This window comes from Anomaloglossus baeobatrachus, chromosome 1 (genome assembly GCF_048569485.1).
Source record: "Anomaloglossus baeobatrachus isolate aAnoBae1 chromosome 1, aAnoBae1.hap1, whole genome shotgun sequence".
Classification (NCBI taxonomy): domain Eukaryota; kingdom Metazoa; phylum Chordata; class Amphibia; order Anura; family Aromobatidae; genus Anomaloglossus; species Anomaloglossus baeobatrachus.
The window spans coordinates 748,723,985-748,750,681 of record NC_134353.1 but is presented as its reverse complement, the minus strand read 5'-3'; the positions used below and the strand labels follow the sequence as shown (position 1 = coordinate 748,750,681).

At 47.4% G+C, this 26,697-nt stretch overlaps 1 long non-coding RNA gene across 1 annotated transcript in view; it reads left to right on the top strand.

The window, feature by feature from the left end:
- Positions 1 to 26,697, top strand: part of LOC142299511 (uncharacterized) — a 98,516-nt gene that overhangs the window by 1,555 nt on the left and 70,264 nt on the right. The window contains exons 2-3 of the long non-coding RNA XR_012752657.1: positions 2,888 to 2,979; positions 16,705 to 16,769. This is a non-coding gene — a long non-coding RNA (uncharacterized LOC142299511). The remainder of the gene's footprint in view (positions 1 to 2,887; positions 2,980 to 16,704; positions 16,770 to 26,697) is intronic.

Below are 26,697 nucleotides of genomic sequence, written 5' to 3'. Positions count from 1 at the left end.
TAGAAACAAAAACAGCCTTTTTTTGCATAAAGTAATAACAGAAAGTAAAACGTCCGTAGATATCTCTGCGGATTTTGCCCTCACAGGATTTCTCACCAAAATCCTACAGGACCTGTTCCAACCTCCACACACAGACAGCGATGAGATTACCATAGGCTCTGCACCACACACCACATCGGGCTCTGCACCGCACACGCACATATGGCTCTGCACACCACACACACACATATGGCTCTGCACCAGACACACGCACATATGGTTCTGCACCACACACATGCACATCGGACTCAGCATCGCACGCGCACATCGGACTCTGCACACCACACGCACACATATGGCTCTGCACCACACACGCACATATGGCTCTGCACACCACACGCACACATATGGCTCTGCACCACACACACACATATGGCTCTGCAACGCATACGCACATCGGGCTCTGCACCGCACACGCACATCGGGCTCTGCACCGCACACGCACATATGGCTCTGCACACCACACGCACATATATGGCTCTGCACCGCACACGCACATCGGGCTCTGCACCGCACACGCACATCGGGCTCTGCACCGCACACGCACATATAACTCTGCACACCACACGCACATATGGTTCTGCACCGCACACGCACATATGGCTCTGCACACCACATGCACATCGGGCTCTGAACCGCACACGCACATCGAGCTCTGCATACCACATGCACACATATGGCTCTGCACTGCACACACACACACATATGGCTCTGTACCGCACGCGGCGCTCTGCACCGACCCCCCCATCCCCATCCCCATAGGGAACACAAGTAGAGAGTACATACTCACCCATCCTCGGTCCCCGCCGCTCCTGCACGTTCGCGCGCTGTCTGTGCTCTGGCCATATCAGCACAGTAGTGACGTCACCGCTGTGCTGAAGAGAGCACAGACAGCGGGACAGTGATGAGAAGCAGCGCTGCGCTGCTTCTCATCAGCACTTTCAAATGTACCGGTATCTGTGATCTGTGATGCCGGTACATTTGAATGTGCGATCCTGAGCAGGGGCCCGCCGGTGCTGGCGCTGACACCGCTGCAGCCGCCGCCAGGCCCCTCCCCCAGGTCACGGACCCCACAGCAGTGCAGGGGGAGGTTGCAGGGAGAGTAAGAGGTGCAGGGGAATGTGTGGGAGGTTGCAGGGAAGGGGGGCGGGGCTCATCACACTGTACTCGCCCAGCAGGGAGGTGACATGCTGTTCCAGATTTGCATGTCAACATGGCCCTGCCCATGTTGACATGAAATGACCGGAAGCAGCAAAATCGCGGCAGGAGCGGTCACATGACCACTCTGAGCCGGGGGAGAGGGGCTGACAGCAGGGCAGGTAAGTGCTCACTATCTACTTACCTGCCCCAATGTAGCCCAATAGGGTAATAAAAAAAAAGTCAAAAGAAGCCGGATAACCCCTTTAACTATATCGGCAAGCACAGCATGCCTGTATAGTTAAGCTGTGCTGTAGAGCAGGAAGACAGGATCTCTCTGCACTACCGCTATCCGATGTATAAACCTCAGGGCACTTTAAGCCTCCAGTCTATAGAACTGCAGGGTGAAAAAGTGGCCAAGGCACAAGCATACGCACAGAACATCAGAGTCCCAGCGCGGAAATGTCATCGTACTGGGACTCCAATGTCCTGTACATGTGTCAGTGCTATCACAGCTATAACAGCGCATTGTCTTGCCGATGGACTCATCAGGATCCTGGCTTAGGTGAGTATATGATGTTTGTTATAATAACTAAAACTTGTGCTGGACTGTGGGGCATAAAAAACAATGGGGTACCAACATGCAGTGCGGGGGCTACTGTGGGTTCCCTGAAACAGTGTAGGGAAGGCTCTCATACATTGTAATGACTACTTTTGGGGGCCTTAAAAGGGTGGGGGCCATTATACAGCTTGCGGGCTATTGTGGGGGTCATTATAGAGTTTTATAGCTAATGTGGGGCCATTATAGAGTTTGGAACTAATGGGGAGCCTTTATACAGTTTATAAGCTAATGTGGGGACATTATACAGTTTCTCTACTACTGTGAGGGGCCCTCATACAATGTGGGGGGCTGTCATACTGTGGGTGAGCCACTCATACATTGTAGGGACATCTGTGTGGGAGGTCCTCAAAGTGTGAGAGCCATTATACATGGGAGTTAATGTTGAGGGCATTATACATTATACAGTGTGCTAACGTGGGGCCATTATGCAGTTTGAGGGCTATTGTTGGGGCCTTTATAAAGTGTGGAGTAATTATACAGTGTTTTGTGGAAGCAGTGTAGACATCATACTATGTATAAGGGAGCTGTGGGCCCATCATGCTATGTATAGGAAAGCTGTGGGCTCATTATACTGTGTATAGGGGAGCTTTGGGCCCATTATACTGTGTATAGGAGAGCTGTGAGGACATCTTAATATGTATAGGAGAGGTGTAGGGACATCATACTGTGTATAGGGGAGCTGTACATTGGGCGGCTAAGAGGACATTGTTAAATTTTATGTGGACACTTAAGAAGCATTATTGTTATGGGGCACTCAGGGTATTGCGATTGTCAAAGGTACACAGGGGGCATTATTACTTTCTAGGGGGGAAATGGAAACACTGTTTTCTAGGGCATTTGCACAGGGCATTAATATTTTCCAGGGGGCAATTTTGCCATCTAGAGTGCACAAAGGAGGCATTATTACTTTGTAAGGGGCACAGTGGTGGCGTTATTAGGAAGGCATTGTTGTTATGTCAAACAGCAGGTGTAGTAATAGGGACATATACAGCAGCAAATCAGTGTGTTGAGGAGTTTGTGCAGGTTTGGAATAGATTAGTGATGGAAATTTGAGAAGTTTGATGTGTCTTTTTTTTTTTTAATTTGCAGATGTGTCCTGGCCGGAAGAAGATTTTTTGGCGATCTGGGCCAGTTGCAAAAGATGGGAAAAGTTAACAACTCCATAAGAAAGAACGTCAGCTGTAAGTCACCATCTATAACTGTACTGTAATCTCTTACGTTTTGCAGGAGTGGTATCTACCTCTATACAGTCACTGTATGGCGGTAATATCAGTGGTCACCTTTGTGTAAGAAATGTATTCTTCGTAACAGCCCAGTCATCTGTTGAGGTTCCCCTTTACCCACTATTGTAATCAGGGTTACTTGTCAGGGGCCCACTCAGATTTTTTTGAGCTGAACCCCTAGCTACACCTCTGATAAGTGATAATGGGCTAACGAATATAGCTTACCAGCTAGAAACACACTAACTGTTATGAAACATTGTAGTTCTAGGGGTTGACTATATGACTGCATCTGAATCCACTGGCTTCATTCTTTACAGTTTACATTTCTCATTGGCATTGATGTTCTGCAGTTATATATAACGCCAATGAAACTTCCCTACTGAGTGTAAATGTGTGCCTTGTATTATTACAGCATTAATATCTCATGAGTGTGTAATATAATAACGGAGGATTTGAAGTTAGGATTATCTAAAATAAATTAATATTCACGCATCAATGTTTCTCTCCTCTTTATACCCCATGGCCTTGATTCATAAAGCTGTTAAAACAAAAAATCTGCTATTAATCTGTTTGACAAAAGAACAACTTTTAGCGTTTTTACACCAGTCCCCCAAACGGCTTGAAAAGAGAAAATAATTAGGAGGTGGTGTGGCTAAGCAGGGCTGTAAAAATGTCGTAAATTAATGCAGAAATGTATCGTAGTCTCGGATGGACGTACACTACTTGTGATGGCGTACCGCACAGCAGTTTTAATATTTTCAGCTATATCATACATTAAACTGATAAAGGCAATTTTACTTTTAATCTTAACCCCTTAACGACCGCGGGCAGTAACATTATGTCCTAGCGGTCATAGTATTACTGCCCGCGGTCTGCCGGCGGCAGCATGCCGCAATCGGCGCACTTCTCAGCTGATTTTCACAGCTGAGATGTGTGCCTGCTAGGCACGAGCAGAATCGTTATCTGCTCGTGCTGTTTAACCCCTTAAATGGCGCTATCAATATGTGACAGCACCATTATAACAGCATCGGCGGTAAACATTTACTTACCACCCAATACCGGAAGTCACGTGACGTGATCACATGACTTCCGGTGGTTGTCATGGTAGCACAGGGTCATGTGATGACTCCTGTAGCTGACATAAATTACTTTCGGTTTCACTCGGCCCAGAGCCGAGTGAAGCATAAAATGAGCATATCTGCTGTTTACTTTTGTGACGTTGCTAGCGATGTTGCTGTGTGTGACATCCAGCAACAACCTGGCCCCTGCTGTGAGGTCGTTGGTTGTTGCTGAATGTCCTGGGCCATTTTTTAGTTGTTGCTGTCCCGCTGTGAAGCACAGATCGCTGTGTGTGACAGCAACAACTAAATGTGCAGGCAGCAGGAGCCGGCTTCTGCGGAGGCTGGTATCCACAGTAAACATCGGGTAACCAAGAAGCCCTGTCCTTGGTTACCCGATATTTACCTTTGTTACCAGCCTCCGCCGCTCTCACTGTCAGTGCCGGCTCCTGCTCTGTGCACATGTAGCTGCAGGACACATCGGGTTAATTAACCCGATGTGTGCTGTAGCTAGGAGAGCAAGGAGCCAGCGCTAAGCATTGTGCGCTGCTCCCTGCTCTGTGCACATTTAGCTGCAGCATACATCGGGTAATTAACCCGATGTGTGCTGTAACTAGGAGAGCAAGGAGCCAGCGCTCAGTGTGCGCTGCTCCCTGCTCTGTGCACATGTAGCTGCAGCACACATCGGGTAATTAACCCGATGTGTGCTGTAGCTAGGAGAGCAGGGAGCCAGCGCTAAGCATTGTGCGCTGCTCCCTGCTCTGTGCACATTTAGCTGCAGCATACATCGGGTAATTAACCCGATGTGTGCTGTAACTAGGAGAGCAAGGAGCCAGCGCTCAGTGTGCGCTGCTCCCTGCTCTCTGCACGTGTAGCTCCGTGCGGTGGTAACCAAGGTAAATATCGGGTTGATTACCGATATTTACCTTAGTTACCAAGCGCAGCATCTTCCACGCGGCGCTGGGGGCTGGTCACTGGTTGCTGGTGAGCTCACCAGCAACTCGTGTAGCCACGCTCCAGCGATCCCTGCCAGGTCAGGTTGCTGGTGGGATCGCTGGAGCGTCGCAGTGTGACATCTCACCAGCAACCTCCTAGCAACTTACCACCGATCCCTATCGTTGTTGGGATCGCTGGTAAGTTGCTTAGTGTGACGGTACCTTTAGGCCAGGGTCACACAAGCATACAAATCAGACAAATGCTATCCGATTTTCTTATCGCTTAGCTCTCGGACCAATGTTATTCAAAGGGCAGTGATAACCAAATTTTTTTCTTATACTGATTCGGCATGAGAAAACAATTGCAACGGAGATCCAAGATGGTCGCCGGAGGAGCTGGACATGCAGATGGGAGCTCCTGCTAATCCAACTGCATCGGAGTAGCCCAGCCACCCGCACGACCCTCAGACAGCCATAACCTCGTCTAGAGAGGTTGCCACACTAAGGGAAGGCGCTATTTCCCATTAAACTGAGCCCAAGATCCATCCTGAGGCCCTGACGCTCTGAGGCTTAGAGCAGTGTACAGCCGGAGGAGACCTGCCTAGGATAGTCTGAGCCACGGCTGGAAGCAGAAGCGAGCAGGGGAGGAGTGTCATCGGAGACATCAGCGACCCCCGATGTAACCTCCCTTCAACCCAGTCCAGATCCCCCTCACTAAGGCAAGTGACAACTGGGGACCGGCGTGCACCACCGCCATTTTGTGACAATAATCCACGAGCCTACGACAACCTGAGATGCGGCTGACGCAGAAGCAGACAGAGGTGAAGGGTTACAGAAGATATTAGTGACTCACCGAGTAACCCCCCGCTACCCCGCTCTGACCTCCTCATCAAGATAAGCGACTGCCGGGGACCGGCGGGTGCTGCCGCCATCTTGCGACGGTGACCCGCGGGCCTCAGTGAGACGCCGACACAGCCACATTTGCGTTGCTACCAACCTGGAGTCCTGGTCGTAGGAGGGAGGACGCTGCCTGTCAGTTCCAGGTGAGCTGTGGTGGGACACCCGGTGCGGAGAGCGCGCAGTGACCCTGATTCCAGTGAAAGTGGGAGACGGAGCTGAGCCTGATCCCGTGGGAGGTGAGGAGCAGGGGGAGAGGGAACGGTGGGGGACCTGGAGCTGGAGAAACCCCTTGAGCGGATCGGTGTGGGGAGACGCAGGAGTGGAAACGCCAAACAGAGAAATATCAGCGCTGCAGCTTGCAAGCCCTGGGCAGGAGGCTGCTGGTGGCGAACTACAAGTCCCAGTGAAAAGTTGAAAAGGAGGGGAGGAGATCTGTCGCGGGTGGAGGAGGGGACGCTGCGCTCTCCCACTGCTCGGGTCCGGCCGCTGCTGCTGCGGCTGCTGCTGCTCGGTGGTGGCTCGAGCGGTGGGCCGGATCCCGGGGACTCGAGCGGCGCTCCTCGCCCGTGAGTGAAAAGGGGGATTTGATTGGATGGTGGGGATTTGGTTATTGTCCGTGACGCCACCCACGGTTGTGGTGAAGTTGGTGACACCACCGCTGCTCTGGACGGGGATCCCGGGAGCGGTGACAGGGAGCAGCTTTGATGTTAGTTCTCCCCTCTGTGGGTAGGGGGTTGGTTGTCCCGGGGCCCAGTGATGGGGTAGGGATGGATGGCAGGCGGGTTACGGGGCCTGGCCAGGTGCAGGGTCGCGGGGGCAGCGCTGTGCCGCACGGCACGGTGGTACTCACTCAGCCAATGATGAGGACACAGTTCTCGGTAAAACACACGGCTGGATGGACGGGTCCCACAGACGGCTGCGGTGTTGTTTCTCCCGGCAGGTTGATGGTGACTGCCTTTCCCTGCACCTGTGTACTGTAAACGGTTCCAATGGGTTCCCACCGGTAACCCGCTCCCCAGCTTGGATGGGTGCTGGAGGAGCCCCTTTTGCCTGCAGGCTCTGGCTCTGGGAACTTTAGCCTTGGCGGTGACTGTGTTTCCCTCTCTAGGTTGGACGGTTGCCTTCTGTCGGGACTTGGCTGCTGGGAAACCCAGGAGGTTCCCTTCGCTAACGGATTTGGCAAATTCACGGCGACTCCTATCCTTGCCGGGGTCCGTAAGCCCCTGCTGGATGGTGCTGACTTCTCTTTGCGTACCGGTCCGGTACCGCCGGGCCACCGCCCGTCCACGGTCCTTACGGTAGACTCCGATAGGCCACTCCTGCAGACGGTCACACACCCGGACCAACTTCAGTCTGCTCTACTACCACTTTCCTTCCTTCCACTTTCACTTCCAAACTCTATCTGCTCTGCTTTTCCCGCCTCCAGGACTGTGAACTCCTCGGTGGGCGGGGCCAACCGCCTGGCCCACCCCCTGGTGTGGACATCAGCACCTGGAGGAAGGCAACAAGGGTTTTTGTCTGACTTCGGTGTGCCTGACCGGGAGTGTGGGGTGTGTAAGTGTTGTTCTCTGTGGCCCCTGGCTTGTCCAGGGCGCCACATTCTCCCTTAGTAAAATGCAGACCGTCCGCGGGCTGCCCGTCCATCACCGGTTTTATTTTCACAACTGAAAAGATAAACGGTAAAACAGAGATTACAATTAAAATAACATCTTCCCACATCGGGAGGTACTCTTACTTTAACGTTGCAAATGGTTATGGCTTCCGCTCTCTCCAACCCAAGCAACCTGGCCCTGATGCTGCCCCTAAGCAAACAGGCAGCACCCCTTGACCCCAGTCCAGCACAAGTTACCCGAGCGGGTTCTGTCCTTTTCAGGGGACCCACATCCATGGGGAACCCTCTGAAACCCCCAGAGGATCGCCACTGGTTCCGGTGGTGGCTGGGCCCCAGCCCGCTCCACTGCGGGCCCTTCCTCAAATCTGCCTCTCCGGAGGCGGCAACGGTGAAAGCCACAAAACAACATTTTTATTTACAAGCCACAAGTTCGTGGTTGCTTTGCTAGTTCTCAGGCTTGTCCATAAGGAGTCCCTTATGCAAAACTTGTAGACAGTCCCCACGGGGACAACGGTGCCGGCAACGACCGGTCTCAATCAGGCTGACAATCAGGTAAACTTCACGGTAATCATTTACTTATCATTCTTTTAAACGGTACTGTCAACACTGGTGGTCCCAACGGGGGACAATTGCAACGGGACTCCGCTGCCTCTTGAGCGGCTACCACCGCAGGGGGTCAGCCCACTCGGGTACTGGTCGATACATCGGGTTCTCCTTCCACAGGCAGTTCAGCCCAGAACCACTGACGGCCGTTAAGAACGGTGGCGGGGGCAGCGTGGTCAGAACCCCCTCCTCCATCAGCGACATTCTCTCTGGGCCTCCGGCTGCGGTATCGGCCCCCGGCTACCATGCAATCAGGGCTGGTTCTGGGGTTTGGGTGGACTGGTCGCGACGCGGCACGGCCGCAGCGGCCCCTTGCTCACGGGCACCCACTACGGTAACCATCCTGCGCATCTCCGCCTTCCAGTCCAGAGCTGCTGCAGGCTCTGCGCCCTCACCTTCAAGCAGAACCGGCCCAGCTCCCGCTGCAGCCACGCAGCGGTCCCGGCGGGGAGCTCACCCGGGCCACAGTCTTCAAAGGCTACTCCTCCTCGGTTCCCCCAGAGCTTGGACGCTCCGGTAGCGGGCACTCCCGCGCTCCAATTCGAGGACGCCGCTATCTCTCCATCTGTGTCCCCCTTAGTCTCTTTCCGGCCCCTCCTCTACAGGGGCGGGGTTTTGGCCTTCGCACCTCCACTACTCGAGGAGACGCTCGAGCGGGAATTCTTCGCGACCAAGATGGCAGCTTCACAAATTTTTCGGCCGGACACCTCCGGCGGTTACACAAGGCGCACTTCCACCAGTTGGTAGAACGGTAGGATCCTGTTCGTGACGCCAAGTTGTCGCGGGTGGGGGAGGGGACGCTGCACTCTCCCACTGCTCGGGTCCGGCCGCTGCTGCTGCGGCTGCTGCTGCTCGGTGGTGGCTCGAGCGGTGGGCCGGATCCCGGGGACTCGAGCGGCGCTCCTCACCCGTGAGTGAAAAGGGGGAATTGATTGGATTGTGGGGATTTGGTTATTGTCCGTGACGCCACCCACGGTTGTAGTGAAGTTGGTGACACCACCGCTGCTCTGGACGGGGATCCCGGGAGCGGTGACAGGGAGCAGCTTTGATGTTAGTTCTCCCCTCCGTGGGTAGGGGGTTGGTTGTCCCGGGGCCCAGTGATGGGGTAGGGATGGATGGCAGGCGGGTTACGGGGCCTGGCCAGGTGCAGGGTCGCGGGGGCAGCGCTGTGCCGCACGGCACGGTGGTACTCACTCAGCCAATGATGAGGACACAGTTCTCGGTAAAACACACGGCTGGATGGACGGGTCCCACAGACGGCTGTGGTGTTGTTTCTCCCAGCAGGTTGATGGTGACTGCCTTTCCCTGCACCTGTGTACTGTAAACGGTTCCAATGGGTTCCCACCGGTAACCCGCTCCCCAGCTTGGATGGGTGCTGGAGGAGCCCCTTTTGCCCGCAGGCTCTGGCCCTGGGAACTTTAGCCTTGGCGGTGACTGTGTTTCCCTCTCTCGGTTGGACGGTTGCCTTCTGTCGGGACTTGGCTGCTGGGAAACCCAGGAGGTTCCCTTCGCTAACGGATTTGGCAAATTCACGGCGACTCCTAGCCTTGCCGGGGTCCGAAAGCCCCTGCCGGATGGTGCTGACTTCTCTTTGCGTACCGGTCCGGTACCGCCGGGCCACCGCCCGTCCACGGTCCTTACGGTAGACTCCGATAGGCCACTCCTGCAGACAGTCACCACCATCTGCCAAACTTGCTGCTCCGTCCGGGCCACACACCCGGACCAACTTCAGTCTGCTCTACTACCACTTTCCTTCCTTCCACTTTCACTTCCAAACTCTATCTGCCCTGCTTTTCCCGCCTCCAGGACTGTGAACTCCTCGGTGGGCGGGGCCAACCGCCTGGCCCACCCCCTGGTGTGGACATCAGCCCCTGGAGGAAGGCAACAAGGGTTTTTGTCTGACTTTGGTGTGCCTGACCGGGAGTGTGGGGTGTGTAAGTGTTGTTCTCTGTGGCCCCTGGCTTGTCCAGGGCGCCACAGATCCACACAGTAATAATTTCAAGCTAAAATTACAATACACTTGCACTAAAGCAGCAGCTTAAAAGGGCGCTCTCTCTAAAAAGCATGGCTGACTAACTGAAACCTGCTGTATGACCTGGGGGGAATAAAGTGCTAGCCTACAACCCCCCCTCTTACATATATGAATAATAAACAGTGAGCAGAGATCATGAAGAAACCCAACAGCAGAACACCATGAGCCACCAATAAGTCCACTAACTCTGTCACACAAGCGGATGTGGATAAATTCCTGAAAAAGCAAGCCAAGATCCTGGATGCTGCTAAGTCACCCAAGCAAACAACAACACAAATGGAGGAGGACACGGACTCTAAACCTATGTCTGACTCGGACACACGAGGAAGTCCACGTGAACATCAAGTCACTCGCTCCTTCATAAAACATATCCTGACCAAAGCGCTAGAACCCATAGGAAAAGAGCTAGGGGCTAGGGGAGATAAAACAAGATTTAAACCAACAAGGACACAGGCTGGAGGAGATGGAAAGCAGCCAATCATCTATAATACAACATTCCAACAATATGTTAGAGAACATATCAGCCCACGAGGCCCAGCTCCAAAACATATACTCGACATTGGAAGACCATGAAAATCGAGAGCGTAGAAACAATATAAGTATAAAAGACCTCCCAGAGTCAGTAGCCTATGAGGTTCTAGCCACAGCGGCGAAGGACATATTCAGCTCGCTCCTGCAAGAAGATGACCCTGCCGAGATAGAATTGGTCAGAGTACACAGGGTTCTCCGCCCAAAATCCCAACAAGGTGACCCACCGAGAGATGTCCTCCGACGCTTTCTGGACTTTAGGTCAAAAGACCTCATCCTGAGAAGGGCCCGAGAAGCGGAGGAAATCAAATATGAAGGTACCCCTTTAAGGCTATTTGGTGGAGGCTGCTCAAACCCCTTACAGACACCCTACTACAAAAAGGGTATCGGTATCGTTGGCTGCTTCCTTTTGGCATCTTCGTCACGGCTGGAGGAAAGAAATTGACAGCGAGATCAACTGAAGAGGTCAAAGAAATATGCAAGACCCTGGATATTGACATGGCAGCCTACCCAGATATGGAACAGTTTCACTCAGCTTCCTATCTTCAACCATTGCAAGACCCCTATCAGTGGCACAAGGCGGGTTCACCCAAGCCACAACGACACAGAAAGAAAGCAGACAAGAACCAACCTCCGCAAGAAGAAACCGACATAACCTGAACTTAAGTATCTATTACACTGCAGGTTTAACAGTTGTGGTCTCAGACCGAAAGTACCGTTTGTCTAAATGATATATTCTGGTTTTCTTAATGATCTCTAAGAAATATGTTGATATGTTGTTATGAATATTGCTACTAACATAATACAAGGATTCCCCTACTCATTTCCTCATCCGAATACTCCCTCCCCTTCTCCCTCCCGCCCTACTACCCTCCTCCTCCCCCCCTGCACCATCCCCCCTCCAAACTCCCAGTCCTAGCCCCCCCAACATAGATGATATCCTTGTCATAACCTTCATTATAGGTGTCAAGCTAATATATAGTAATAATAGATTACCTTGCCAATTTTATTAAATGCAGCGCTAACAAGCTCCTTACGGCTTCCTGTCCCCTCCCAAAACTACCCCCACCCAGCCCCTAGCCGCCTGCCCCCCAATTCCTCCTAAACTTGCTTAATAAGACGGGGAGTACTCATAAGAAGTTAAAAATCTAGTGAGGAAAGGCCGAGCGCCCCCCCACCCCCCGTTCATACGAATGGTGAAGTTACTTGATGTACTTGTTTTGGTTTAGTAAGATGATTGTGATTGTAATGTTTTCTTCTTATATTTATTTTTCTGACTTTACCTTCTTTCTAGCTTTCCCCACCCTAAACCCCACCCTCCCTACCCCCTTTGACATGAAGCGACCACTGGAACCCAGATGGGTTTACGGTTTGATATACCAAAATATTTGCAATGAAGATGGATTCACATAATAAGGTATTTACCTTTGCGACACTTAACGCAAATGGTCTTAACTCCCCTGTACCAAGAATACACACATTAGACATGCTCCATAAACAGAAAGCTGATATACTATTAATACAAGAAACACACTTTAAACCCACAAAACTACCTAGCTTTGAAAGGGCACATTATGACAAATGGTTTCACGCCACATCTACGCAAGCAGGCTCGAGAGGAGTCTCGATAGCTATAGCGAAAAATGTCCCTTTTCAAGTTAGAGAGTCATTAATAGACCCGAATGGAAGATTTATTTTCATCAAGGGACTTCTAGCAAGTAATTTAGTAACACTGTGCTGCCTGTATGCCCCAAATAAAAAACACCTAAGATGGTTGAGGGCCACACTGAAGAAAATCGGAGATTTCTATGAAGGCACATTAATACTAGGGGAAGATCTAAACATCGCACTCGAACCCGAGTTGAACACTACGAGGAAAAAAAGTGTGATCTCGCGCACTGACCTTAATAAAATTAAAACACAGTTGAAAGCTCTACAATTGGTAGATGCTTGTAGATACCTAAATCCTGGAAATCGTGACTATACCTTCTACTCGCACCCCCATAATTCGTATCATAGAATTGATTACATATTTATCAAAAAAAATGCTCTCCTCAAAGCTGTATCAGCTTCCATATTACCCAATATTTTTTCAGACCACTCATTTGTCACCCTGGTAATGACATTGCAGAAATCTTACCCCGTGGGTAGGTCATGGCAGCTCGATGAGTCAGTATTGAACCTACCCAACATGCAAGCCCGTATCTCCAAAGTACTAGAACGGTACTTCGAGCAAAATAACAATGGAGAGGTCTCGTTGGCAACACTATGGGACGCTCACAAAACAGTAGTCAGAGGAGAGATGATATCAATAACATCACACTTATCTAAACAAGAACGACAGTTGATAAATTCTCTATATGAAGAAATTTGTGATTTAGAAACACAGCATAAGAAACAAGCAGAACCACAAACATTGTCCCAATTAATGCAGAAAAGAAAACATTTGAAAGATATCTTAAATACGAAATTGGCAAAATGGTATGCCTCCTTGCGCACAAGAATGTATGTACATGGGGATAAAGCATCCAAACTCATGATTTCCAGGATTAAGGCTTGCCAGGCTCGAACATTTATCCACTTTATCAAAAATACCCAAGGGGAATCCACTACTAACTATAACCATATAGAGAAAGAATTTCTAAATTACTATACACAACTGTATAATTTACGCCCAGAAGAAAGTAATCAAGAAAACGCAAAAAGGAGGCAGGACATACGAGACTACTTATCCCAACTTAACTTACCTAAATTCTGTTCCCAACAACAAATTAAACTAAACCAACCCTTCAGTCTAAAAGAACTCCAGTCCGCCCTGTCACGAAATCCCACAGGTAAGGCACCTGGTCCGGACGGTCTCCCTGGTTCCTACTACAAATCCTTTCCCTCGATCCTTCTGCCACGTCTGTTGAAAGTATTTAACTCAATCTTAGATGGGGAATCGTTTCCTTACCAAACTCTTGAGGCCAAAATCTCTTTGATCTATAAGGAAGGCAAAGATCATGAGTTATGTAGCAGCTACCGACCGATCTCCTTGTTGAACGTAGACCTAAAATTGTTTGCAAGCATGATCGCTTGAAGGATTTCAGAAATATTACCGGAGATTATATCTCTGTCCCAGACGGCATTTGTAGGGGAAAGAGAGGGAAAGGATAATGCTCATAAAATACTTCACTTAATTCACCATGTGAACCGACGGAGACTACCACAAGTACTATTGGGGACAGACGCAGAAAAAGCCTTTCACAGGGTGGACTGGACCTATCTGGAGGAAGTACTATTAATAATGGGATGCCCGAGCCAACTCACGAAAGCCATCCTGAAAATGTATAAGAGTCCAACAGCTTGGATAGGGGTGAATGGCTCCCTGACTGGTCCGTTCAAAATTCGTAATGGCACCAGGCAGGGATGTCCGCTCTCCCCTATCCTATTTGTGATGGCAATGGAACCCTTATTAGCTAGAATACAGAGAGATAAGACAATAAAAGGTGTCGAGATAAATGGGTTGCACCATAAAACAGATGACTTATTAGTTCTTATGTCCAACCCACTTAAAGGATTCGCTGCCTTAATGAAGATTCTGGACGAATATAGTTCATTTACTAATTTCAAGATAAATACTTCAAAATCAGAGGCACTAGACTTTAACATACCTCCTTCAACTTTAAATACTCTTAAAAAGCAATATCCCTTCCCGTGGCCCAGAAATTATATCACGTATTTGGGCATTAAAATAAGAAGGCCTCTAAAGGATTTACTCACATTCAACTATTATCCCTTACTGAACAGTGTAATCAACACACTGAAAACATGGTGAGATCACTTTTTATCATGGACAGGAAGAAAAAACCTTCTTAAAAGCCTAATACTACCCAAATTTATCTACATGTTCTCAATGCTTCCTATACATGTTCCCGTTACATTGCTAAACAAGGTTAATACTTTCTTCTTTAACTACATATGGAAAAACGCAAAACACCATATAAGTGCACGCACACTAACACTACCAAGTGAGAAGGGAGGGATGGGCGCCCCAAATATCAAATTTTATTATCAAGCAGCGGTTCTTTCTCGCGCTGTCGACATCATCCGAGACCCTGATAATAAAATCTGGATTGACAGAGAATGGCTCATCCCCTCTACCTCTCAGAACGCTTCTACTGACGTATCACGGCAAAGGCTTACATTTAGTGCAAAAGAACCCACTATCCCGAGCATTGTGCCAGATCTGGTCGAGGACATTTAAGTATTTAACTCCTCCTTCATCCCCCCTTCTAACCCTACTAGATGTTCTGGAAGCAAAAATGCAATTATTAGACCAAAGGGAAAATATCGCTCAAACGTTCAGCGCGGTTAAAATAGATCAGCTGTATGAAGATGGAGCTTTTCTCCCACTAAATGAAATACAAAAAATCCCAGGTCTCCAAAATCTTAATTTTCTCCAATATGGAATAGTAAAAAACCTACTTAAAAAATTGCGTTATGACTCGGACCTGACACGGAACCTTACTCCATTTGAATCCCTCTGTACCAAAAATCCAGACCTACCAAGGTCCTTTCATTGATCTATCAGGCTCTCCTCACTAATGAATTATGCCTAAAGAGGGCATACATAGCAGCATGGGAAAAGGACTTGGGAATCCGTTTCTCTGATACACAAATCCGCCATATATACTTGCACTCACATGGTCCAAAAAAAATGTGTGAAGACACAAGAGAATTCCTACAAGGTAGTTTCGAGATGGTATAATACTCTTTTACAGTCACAATATTGGGAAGGAAGACTCGCAGACCAATTGTTGGAGGTGTGGGGAAAAAACAGGAAGCTACTTTCACCTGTGGTGGCAATGCCCAATTTTAAAAACCTTTTGGGTAGCAGTGGAGCGGTTGATATGTGAGTCTACAGGACAAAAAATAACCCTCACTCCTGAACTAGCCCTTTGGAACCTACCACAGATGCATAAACAGATTAAGCATCCAGACGTGTTATATAACATTATAGCGGCAGCAAAATTACTGATACCAACTTTCTGGCGCTCCCCTCATGTGCCAACCTATAAACAACGTTTTTGTAAAGAAGATCAATTATACCATCTGGCGGAACTGGTTGCAGTGGTGAATGGTTCCCAAGTATCATTCAGGGGACAATGGAAGGCTTGGATATTATTCAGAACTGAACTGGCCTCTGGGAATAGGGTCGAGTAGGTCTATATAAGCCGTGTCACTTTTCCTTTCAGTACCGTACTCATCCTCCAGAGGAACCTCCACTAACATGTCAATTCCTAACTCCCAACTCAAACTCCCTTCCTTTCTTACTTCTCTATATTCCAATCCTTTCTCCTTTCTCCTTCCTCTCTTTAACTCGATTATGTTTTCTCATAGCTTTAACATTTCTGCAGTGCGACTACCTTTGATTTGATATTGAAACTTACGCACTCGTATTCAGATTGAGATGGAAATGTTTGACCAAGTTGACTTAATCCTTAAATTTCAATGCTCTCTGTAACGTAATATGTATATCAATAAAAAGATTGTTGAAAAGAAAAGAGAAAACAATTGCAACAGCTGCGATTTTAAACCTAATTGGACAAGATTCATCCATTCGAGTCTATGGGAACATGGAAAGCATTGGATTGCACTCGGATGACATCCGAGTGCAGTCCGACTTTTGTGGATTCACAGAATGAAGAAAGTGGAGAAATTTTATTCCCCATCTTCTCTTCACAGTGTACTCAGATTCTCTCATCAGATAGAATTGTATCCCACTATGCTGACTCTCAAGATAATAACAGGAAAATAAAAACTGTTACACAGAAAAAGCTTAAAGTTCATTTTAATCAATAGCTCTTGGAATAATAATAATTTCAGCAATTGAATGTTTAAAAACATGTTTTTGCTCTGAGATAATCTTATATACTGTATGTGTCCCTGCTATGTACAGTACTTAAGTGTATAACAAAGTTTTCTTCAAAAATATTACATTTTTATAATAATTTTTGTGCTTCAATTCTTTAGTACTTAAATTTTTCTACATTCTTACACCGAGAAGTTGAAAGCTGGTTCAGACCTAAAGTTTATGGGTAAGATTACACATTATGGTTTTGTTCACTTTTTCTCTTTTTCTTTTCACTGAAAAAAATGTGAGGGTAAAAATGCAGCGTGTGAACATACCCCTGGTCTTTAGCTATGTGGTCTTTATGTATATTATGCCAGCAAAGTGAATGAGATTACTCAAATTTTCTTGCACATGCTGCTTATTTTTTCTTGTAGAATTTATATAGTTTCAAATCTGAAGCATGTTAATAATTTTAGCTTTTTTTTTCTTTTAGTGTTTTTCACCCATTCAAATGAATGATAAAAACAAGTTTAAAAAGGAAAAACTTATAAAAAAAATGCAAATATTTTATGCATCGTTTTTCCTACCAACACCCCACTATTTATCTTCAACAATTTATATTATACACAGGGCACTTCATAAAAATTCTCAAAAATCACAGCCTGGAAATCATGGGTTAAATTTCAGGCAACAGAAGAGAACCATGAACAAGTAGTAAAGTAGAATATTTTTATTATGGGAAAATATGCTGCTGAAATATTATTAAAAACAATAATGTCTTACAAAAAAGGGCAAGGTATAAACCTATATAATAATATATAATATATAATTGTGGTTATATGATTAGTGGAAAAGAATGTTAACCTGCTAAGTGTTCAGCCTACATTATACAATGCAGCAAGCACTAATGATCACAATAAAATAAAGGTAACAATCCCTTTTCTCAAGTTAAACTGTCGCACAAAGTGTATCAGGCGCTGTGTCTGTCCACCAGAACATGCGTTTCGCCCAGCTTCTTCCGGGGAAGTCACTAATTTCAGTTGTACTAAATGGTACGCAGTTCATTTATCTTTCTTCTGTGTGGATAAGCAATTTCCAGATGTATACTTTGAATTTGCACGTTTCTCTGTATGTAGCCTTAAGCGGGCTTTACACGCTACGATATCGCTCAAGTGATCTCGTTGGGGTCACGGATTTTGTGACGCACATCCGATCGCTTTAGTGATGCCGTTGCGTATGACACCTATGAGCGATTTTGCATAGTCGCAAAAACGTGCAAAATCGCTCATCGGTGACATGGGGGTCCATTCTCAAATATCGTTACTGCAGTAACGAAGTTGTTCCTCGTTCCTGCGGCAGCACACATTGCTCCGTGTGACACCGCAGGAATGAGGAACCTCACCTTACCTGCGTCCCGGCCACAATGCGGAAGGAAGGAGGTGGGCGGGATGTTACGTCCCACTCATCTCCGCCCCTCTGCTTCTATTGGGCGGCGGTTCAGTGACGTCGCTGTGACGTCGCTGTGACGCTGAACGAACCGCCCCCTTAGAAAGGAGGCGGTTCGCCAGTCACAGCGACGTCGCAGGGAAGGTAAGTCCCTGTGACGGGTCCGGGCGATGTTGTGCGACACGGGCAGCGATTGGCCCGTGTCGCACAACCGATGGGGGCGGGTACGCACACTGGCGATATCGGTACCGATATCGCAGTGTGTAAAGCGGCCTTTAGGCCAGGTTCAGACTAGTGTATAAAAAATTGGCCGATTTTCACCCAGAAACAGATATATTGTCATCCATATGCCATATATGTGTCATCCATATGCTGCTATTTTACATCCATATGACATCTACATGACATTTGTAAAGAAACATCTACAATTTGAAATGAACATGATGAAGTACAGCTTCCTATGATGAGAACGACAATCTATGCTTAAACATCGGATACAATACAGCTGATCCTGAAAAGGCAAGTCTCATCTGAAACTCGGAAGAGACCAGGGAATGCTATGATTCTTTTTACATGGACTGAGTATTTGTGTGAAAAGAATCGCAGCATGTCCTAGTCTCTTCTGTATTTATTTTCAGATGAGACTCGTCTATAGAAGTCTATGGGTGCACAGAAAAATCAGATCTCATATGGATCAACTGTATTACATCTGTTTTTTATGTCTATATTGCAGTTCTTGAACAGCCCTACTGAATAACATTGGTCAGTGTGCCATCCATGTGATATCTGATATGTTCACAGACAGTACTTGTACATATATAATACATTTACGGTATGTGAATGAGCTCTAATTCAGATCAAACTTTAGCCTTTGATTGTAAAAATAATCTTCTCCCTTGACTGTGAACAAAAAAGTGATCATGAAAATTGTGAAGAACTGAAACACAAGTGTATCGCACAAAGTTTTCTCTTTAATACAATTATTATATTAGTAGTGTTGGGCAAATAGTAACTATTCAGGTTCAGATTATTCATGACAAATTCCAGCATTTGTCACGAATAATGAACCTACTGCAAGTCAATGCGAAGCCAAGCATTTTTCTGGTCGTGACAAATACTGGAATAGTACTCGGTATTCAGTAGGCATTATCTGAACAGGAAGAGTTACTATTCGCCCATCACTAATTATTAGCCATTGCTACTTCATGTGGCTCCTACAAAACATGAAACCTTACTATATTTGTAGGAAGCAGTACAGTGGAACCTTGGATTACGAGCATAATTTGTTTCGGGGGTGCGCTCTTAAACCAAGTCATTCTTATATCAAAGTGAATTTTCCCATGAGAAATAATTGAAACTCAGACAATTTGTTCCACAACCCAAAAATATTACCTGTATTTATACAAACTTATTACAGTAATACAAAATAAGGTTCTGTATTTATATAAAATTATTACTGTACACTAGTGTGATGACTATTTTAAAAATTTTGCAAAATGAAAATGAAACCCCTTACATTCGAGGAACAATTGCATTCAAATGACATTAGTATCATAAAATTTGTAAAATATTCAAAAAAGTTCCCCCTCTTTTTCATTTCCAAATTTTCAAAAAAACGATTTTTTTGAATCCAAGTATTCCATATGTTGAAAAGCTCTCCAATCTCACGCGGATGCCAACGAACTGCCAAATTCTTGGAAACTTCAGTTTTCTGTTCAACAGCGAGAAACGGCGACTGGATCGAATAAAAAATATGATAATGGATATAGAATTGCTCTGGAGGTAAACTCTAAACTTCCCACTTTTATCCAGTGCACTCATCAGAAAGAAACTCAATCGTCTGATTGATCTAAATGACAAAAACAAAAAGAAACCTTCTGATAAATTCACTGCAACACTTTCTCAGTTATTTGATGTCATCAACGTTAATGGAGAATGGAAAAACTCGGAGGATAAAGAGCTCTACATGAGGCAAGTTGAGAGTGGAGGCAAGGTTGGTTATTCGACGCTCAAACAAGCTCCTTTGGAATCAATTCATCCAAGAAAACAAATCCGACTATCAATATTTCAAGCTCAAGCCAGCACTTCGCAATCGCACAGGATACTGTCTCTGAATCTTTACCCGAGACTCCAAAGCCAACCTCTTCTTCCGCGTCATCTTCTCCTGAACACACACCGAGATACAAAGTGTACAGTGTACACTAATATTAAATACTGTACAGTACAGTAAAAAACAAAGCAAATTGAACTGTACGTTAGCTTACAATAGAATAGTTGGTGTGTGGGTGCAGTATAGAGAGAAAAAATTATGTACAAATATTACAACCTTTATTCTAGTACAATACACAAAAAAACACACCCCAAATCTATTCTCCTCAAAATAAGGGCAGGCCTAAGCCAAATGTGGGGTAGGAATACCGCACATGCAATTAGATTACAGTACAAGCAATGTGCTGTACTGGATAGCAGAAAGAAAGTGCAATACTGTATCCACAAATGCAAATTGATAGACATGCTATATAGTATATACTGCACTGTACAATGGTATACTGTACATATGTACAGAAATTTACCTCCAAAGCGGGTCAGAGCGCGGTGAAAGAACAGAACCGGAAGTGTGTATGGAGAGTATTTGCTCTTATTGCAAAGCATTGCTCTTAAACCAAGTTAGAAATTTGGAAAAAGCTTTGCTTGTTTTGCAAAACGCTATCAAACCAAGTTACTCTTAATCCAAGGTTCCACTGTATTATGATACTTTTATATACAAACTGATTAAATATCAGTTGCTTCTTTGTAAGTTAAACATGCTCTTGCTCATGATACTATTCAGTTATTCCTCATTGCCGTTTTAAAACAGCAATGAGGAAATAAGGCCCCTTTACGACCACCATTTCAATGTGTTAATGGGTTAATGCATGACATACTAAGAAGAGACAGAAACTGCAATAACTTACCAAATACTGATCATGGGAACGCAGCTTAATACATTGGGGGAGATGTATGATTGCATTGCACTAAAATATAGTTTTAGACACTACGTGTATGACAGTGGCCATCCTGTAGTGGTCAACAGGCATAGATTTCTCGGAAAGGAAGTGTGATTTGTGATGTGACAACCTGCGCAAAAACTGGTCCAAAAGAGGTGGTTGTTTTGCTAAGTATTTAAAGGGATCGGATACGGCGTTAAAGAAGGCGATTAATTTCATTATAATGATTTAATGATTACAGAAAATAGGGATAGTGTGATATTGCGTACACTTTTGCATAACATAAATCACAAAGGTAAAGTACTTACATTGCACACTACACAGGAAATCCTCACCAGTTGCTACATGCATCATCTGTCCGGGAGCATCAGCAGTGAGAAGCAAAACAGCGAAGACAGAGATATTCCTGGGTTCCACACTGTGGTGTAATGGGGGTCCCCTCCAGCGGTAAACAGGCTTCTGACTTCGCTGTAATGTTGACCAGTTTATATCTCACTTGAAATCAAATGCTTGCGTAACCAAATGTTACACAAACTCTAAGGCTATGTGCGCACGTGTGCGTATTACATGCAGTTACGCTGCGATCTGCAGCGCAGCGTAGCTGCATGCGTCCTGCGTCCCCTGCACAGTCTATGGAGATTGTGCAGGAGCCGTGCGCACATGGCATATTAGAACGCAGTGATTCGGCTGCTGCCCGAATCGCTGCGTTCTAAGAAGTGACATGTCACTTCTTCCATGCGGTTTGCATGCTGTCTATAGGGAGAGGCAGCATGCAGAGCGCACATTCTCTGCCGGCACCATGCGCTTCAGAACAGAGCTTTTCAGCTGCGCTCTGAAGCGTACCTTTTAGGTGTGGTGCAGAGCACACACGTGCGCACATAGCCTTACAGGTTCCATTTGTCCAATATAGTATTCCTCTTCTGACTGTCCAACTCTTCAGATGTCAATCTATACTGGATAAATACGTCACCAGATGAGACATGCCAAAAGCTTCTATTTTCAGATGTTTTACCATACTATAAACACGCACATTCTCAGTAAACATTGATAAGAAAACTATATAGTACTGAGTGATACTTTAAACATGCATTTTCTCACTAGAACTATAACTTCAGGTGTCTGGGAAAATTACAGAAAAAACAGCTAATATAAACTAAAATTTTACAGTCTGATATCTTAAAAGGGTTTCTTAAAGACAGACTACTAATATGGATTCCTGATGGCCACTAACATGTTAGCACTACAGTGGTGTAAACAAAAGTGTCAAAAAAAATGTGCGAAATTTATCATCAAAAATGAGAAACTGTTGTGGTGTATTTCAGACTGCTTCCAGACTTAAATCACATAAACACCCCAATGACCTTTTTAACTCTTACCAAATGTAACAGAATAACTCACACCACTGACCAATGTTGGGTAGGCAAATGGTCACAGCTTTATTATTGTTAATCGGTATTTTCCAAACATTTTATATCACCTTATTGGGCCTTGACCTCCACCAACCACATCTTCATTCCCCATCCCTGGTCACTACACAAGGTAATGAGCATGTGACTCTCTCAAGGCCCAATCAAGTGACAGCTGTGACAATGACATACCTCGGAACCGAGTATAAACCAAAAACGTACCAACAAGGGGGAGAGAGGGTGGTTGTTGATCTACGATTTGGGATAAGAGGGAGGGAATTTGTACCCCACTATCTTTTATACCCCTTTTTACCCCTCCCTCTCATCCCTGACCTAATCAGAGCACCTGTACATCCACATATTTACAGACACGGCCATTTGGCAATGTATACCAGCAGTTTAACCCTTTGCAGTCCTTGGCCCCTGCACTACCTGCTATGTGGCCTACTAATGCTGTCTGTTTAAGTGAGCACTGTTGAAATATAGGACAGGATTAGTGAATCTGCTCCACTGTGTTTTAATTATTACTCATCTTCATGATCTATGCAATGTTTGCTCTTGGCTAAAAACAAGAGCAACTTTGTATTTTATCTATTTTGGACATTATAACTTTTTAGTTATTTTTTCAATAATCTACAAATACACCCACATCCTTTTCCACTAAATTTATACATGATGGCATACAGTGTTCCATACATATGGCTACTGAAAAGGGATAGTCCTGGAATGTAACTTTTAAATCTATCTTTAATGGACTGAATTAGACTACATACAATAAACAGTGATATTATTCCATTCTCTGTATCCCTTATACATCATTTGAAGATGGAAATATTGCTTTGCACTCATTATCTATTAAAAAAAACAACCCGTGAACTGAAACTCTTAGGCGGGCTTTGCACGTTGCGACATCGCAAGCCGATGCAGCGATGTCACACGCGATAGTCCCCGCCCCCGTTGCAGGTGCGATATCTTGTGATAGCTGGTGTAGCGATAATTATCGCTACGCCAGCTTCACATGCACTCACCTGCCCTGCGACCGTCGCTCTGGCCGGCGACCCGCCTCCTTATTAAGGGGGCGGGTCGTGCGGCATCACTGCGACGTCACACGGCAGGCGGCCAATAGGAGTGGAGGGGAGGAGATGAGCAGGATGTAAACATCCCGCCCACCTCCTTCCTTCCGCATATCCTACGGAAGCCGTGGTGACGCCGGTAGGAGATGTTCCTCGCTCCTGCGGCTTCACACACAGCGATGTGTGCTGCCGCAGGAGCGAGGAACAACATCGGACCGTCGCGTCAGCGTAATTAGACGGGCTTTGCACACTACGACATCGCAGGTGCGATGTCGGTGGGGTCAAATTGAAAATAACGTACTTCCGGCATCGCATGCGACATCGTAGTGTGTAAAGGTTCAATGATACGATTAACAAGCGCAAAAGCGTCGTAATCATATCATCGGTGCAGCGTCGGCGTAATCCATAATTACGCTGACGCGACGGTCCGATGTTGTTCCTCGCTCCTGCGGCAGCACACATCGCTGTGTGTGAAGTCGCAGGAGTGAGGAACATCTCCTACCGGCGTCACCACGGCTTCCGTAGGATATGTGGAAGGAAGGAGGTGGGTGGGATGTTTACATCCTGCTCATCTCCGCCCCTCCGCTCCTAATGGCTGCCTGCCATGTGACGTCGCAGTGACGCCGCACGACCCGCCCCCTTAATAAGGAGGCGCGTCGCCGGCCAGAACGACGGTCACAGGGCAGGTGAGTGCATGTGAAGCTGGTGTAGAGATAATTATCGCTACGCCAGCTATCACAAGATATTGCACCTGCTACGGGGGCGGGGACTATCGCGTGCAACATCGCAGCATCGGCTTGTGATGTCGCAACGTGCAAAGCCCGCCTTATGGATTACGCCGACGCTGCACCGATGATACGATTACGACGCTTTTGCGCTCGTTAATCGTATTATCGAACCTTTACACACTACGATGTCGCATGCGATGCCGGAAGTACGTCATTTTCAATTTGACCCCACCGACATCGCACCTGCGATGTCGTAGTGTGCAAAGCCCGCCTTAGGGTGCGACCGCACTTTGCTTTTTACCTGCTTTTTACCTGCTTTTTTGCTGCTTTTTCAACTGCAGCGTTTAATGCCAAAATGGATGTGTTCTGCTTTTCAAGCAAAGTCTATGGGAATGGGTTTCTTGTTCACACTATGTTGTTCAAACTGCAGCCTTTTTGTTGCAGAACTTTGGTCAAAAACTCAGCTTTGCAGTGCAAAATCCAAATGGCAAAAACAATTGACATGCTGCTTCTTTGAACGCAGAGTTTTTGCCCAAAATTATGCAAATTAAATGCAGCGTTTTGAACTGAAAAGTGCGCACAAGAAATCCACTTTTCCCATAGACTTTGCAGGAAAATTAAAATGCATGCATTTTGGCATGAAAACGCTGCAGTTCAAAACGCTGCAGAAAAGCAGGTGAAAAGCAGGTGAAAACGCAAAGTGCGGACACAGCCTTAGGGTCCTATTCGCCAAGATTGGCATTGTTTACGCAAGTCTTGGTGAGGAGGTGTCATCATGGAGTCAGACACTTCTGATGTACTCAAAAGCTCCCACCTATAAATGAATCTGGCTCATCTGAAGAGCGACTGGACCTCTGTGTGCGCCTTGCCATCAATATTATTCCATTTGGGGACTGGAGTAAAATTTGTGGAGTAAAGGCTACTTTACACACTGCAATATCGGTCCCGATATCGCTAGTGTGGGTACCCGCCCCCATCTGTTGCGCGACACGGGCAAATCGCTGCCCGTGTCGCACAACAGCCGTCACACATACATACCTGTCCGGCGACGTCGCTGTGACGGGCGAACCGCCTCCTTTCTAAGGGGGCGGTCTGTGCGGCGTCACAGCGACGTCACTGAACCGCCGCCCAATAGCAGTGGAGGGGCGGAGCTGAGCGGGACGGAACATCCCGCCCACCTCCTTCCTTCCTCATAGCGGCCGGGAGGCGTCACACGCACCGATGTGTGCTGCCGCAGGAACGAGGAACAACCTCGTTACTGCTGCAGTAACGAGATTTGAGAATGGACCCCCATGTCGCCGATTAGCGATTTTGCACGTTTTTGCAACGATGCAAAATCGCTTATCGGTGTCACACGCAACGGCATCGCTAATGCGGCCGGATGTGCGTCACGAATTCCGTGACCCCAACGACTCCGCATTAGCGATGTCGCAGCGTGTAAAGCCCGCTTAAGAAACAACACCAATTGTCATGAATTTGACCAGGGTGGATTGCCACACGCCTCTGTGCTGCCACAGCTCCGCCTTTATCAGATATGCCAAAAATTGCACCAAAATTTTACAACTTTCCTTTCTATGGATGTATTTTCAACTATTGATTTCTTTAACTGCTTTAAGAAGGGCAGTGAGCCCCATAGGGGTGAATGGACCCCATGACGATCGGGAGGGTGCAAGGTTAGGAAAGGGTTAATAGGTTTGCATGGGATGGGGGATGTGTGGGAGTACAGGATTGGTAGTAGGGAGCTGTAAGGGGATTGGGGGGGAGCAAGGAAGGGGTGGGGTGTTGGGAGAGGTATAATAGAGGGGGGTGTGCTGTTTACCTCCCCTTTCGTCGATTGATCTTTGTGTCCCAGGACGTAGTGCTGCTGCTGCTTCCTGCCATGGCTGCCCTTGCTGAACTCCTGGAGATGGTGCGGGGGGCATCCGAGGTCATGGGAGTGGATGCCCTGAGGCAGCAGCTGGCAGCGGTCTGTGGGGCTGGAGCGGCGCCGCCTGCTGTTCCAGCGCCCGGGCCGTGGCTACGTGCTCAGCGGGCGCGACCGCCGGAGCGCTACTCCCCCAGCTGGAGGGGGAGAATCAGATCAAGGAGCCCCTGCGGGGACCCTCCGGAGCAGCGGCGGAGCCCTCCAACTAACCTAGGGGAGCAGCCGGCCACCGGGAGGAATCCGCGACGGAGATCCCGTGGGTCGGGGGTGGGCGGAGCCTCTGCGAGGCCCACTTCCGGTCCGCGGCCTGCGCAGCACCAGACCGGAGCATGGATGACGGCAGCCCCCAGTGATGTGCCGGCTGGGGGTGGCGCTCGGCGTGCCGGATTGCCGGAGGAGACTCCCTGCAGGCCGCAGGGGAGAGCAACAGGACGGGGGACGGGAGCGGATGTGAGCGGCGAGGTCAGGAGATCGGAGGAGGGGTACGGTGGCCCGCAGGCACAGAGGAGATCGGTAGTCACGGTCCCCCCCGGCGAGGAGCGTGCTGGGGGTGGGTCCCGGCGAGGAGCAAGCTCGGCACGGCCTTCCGGCAGTCGGCAGGGAGGGAG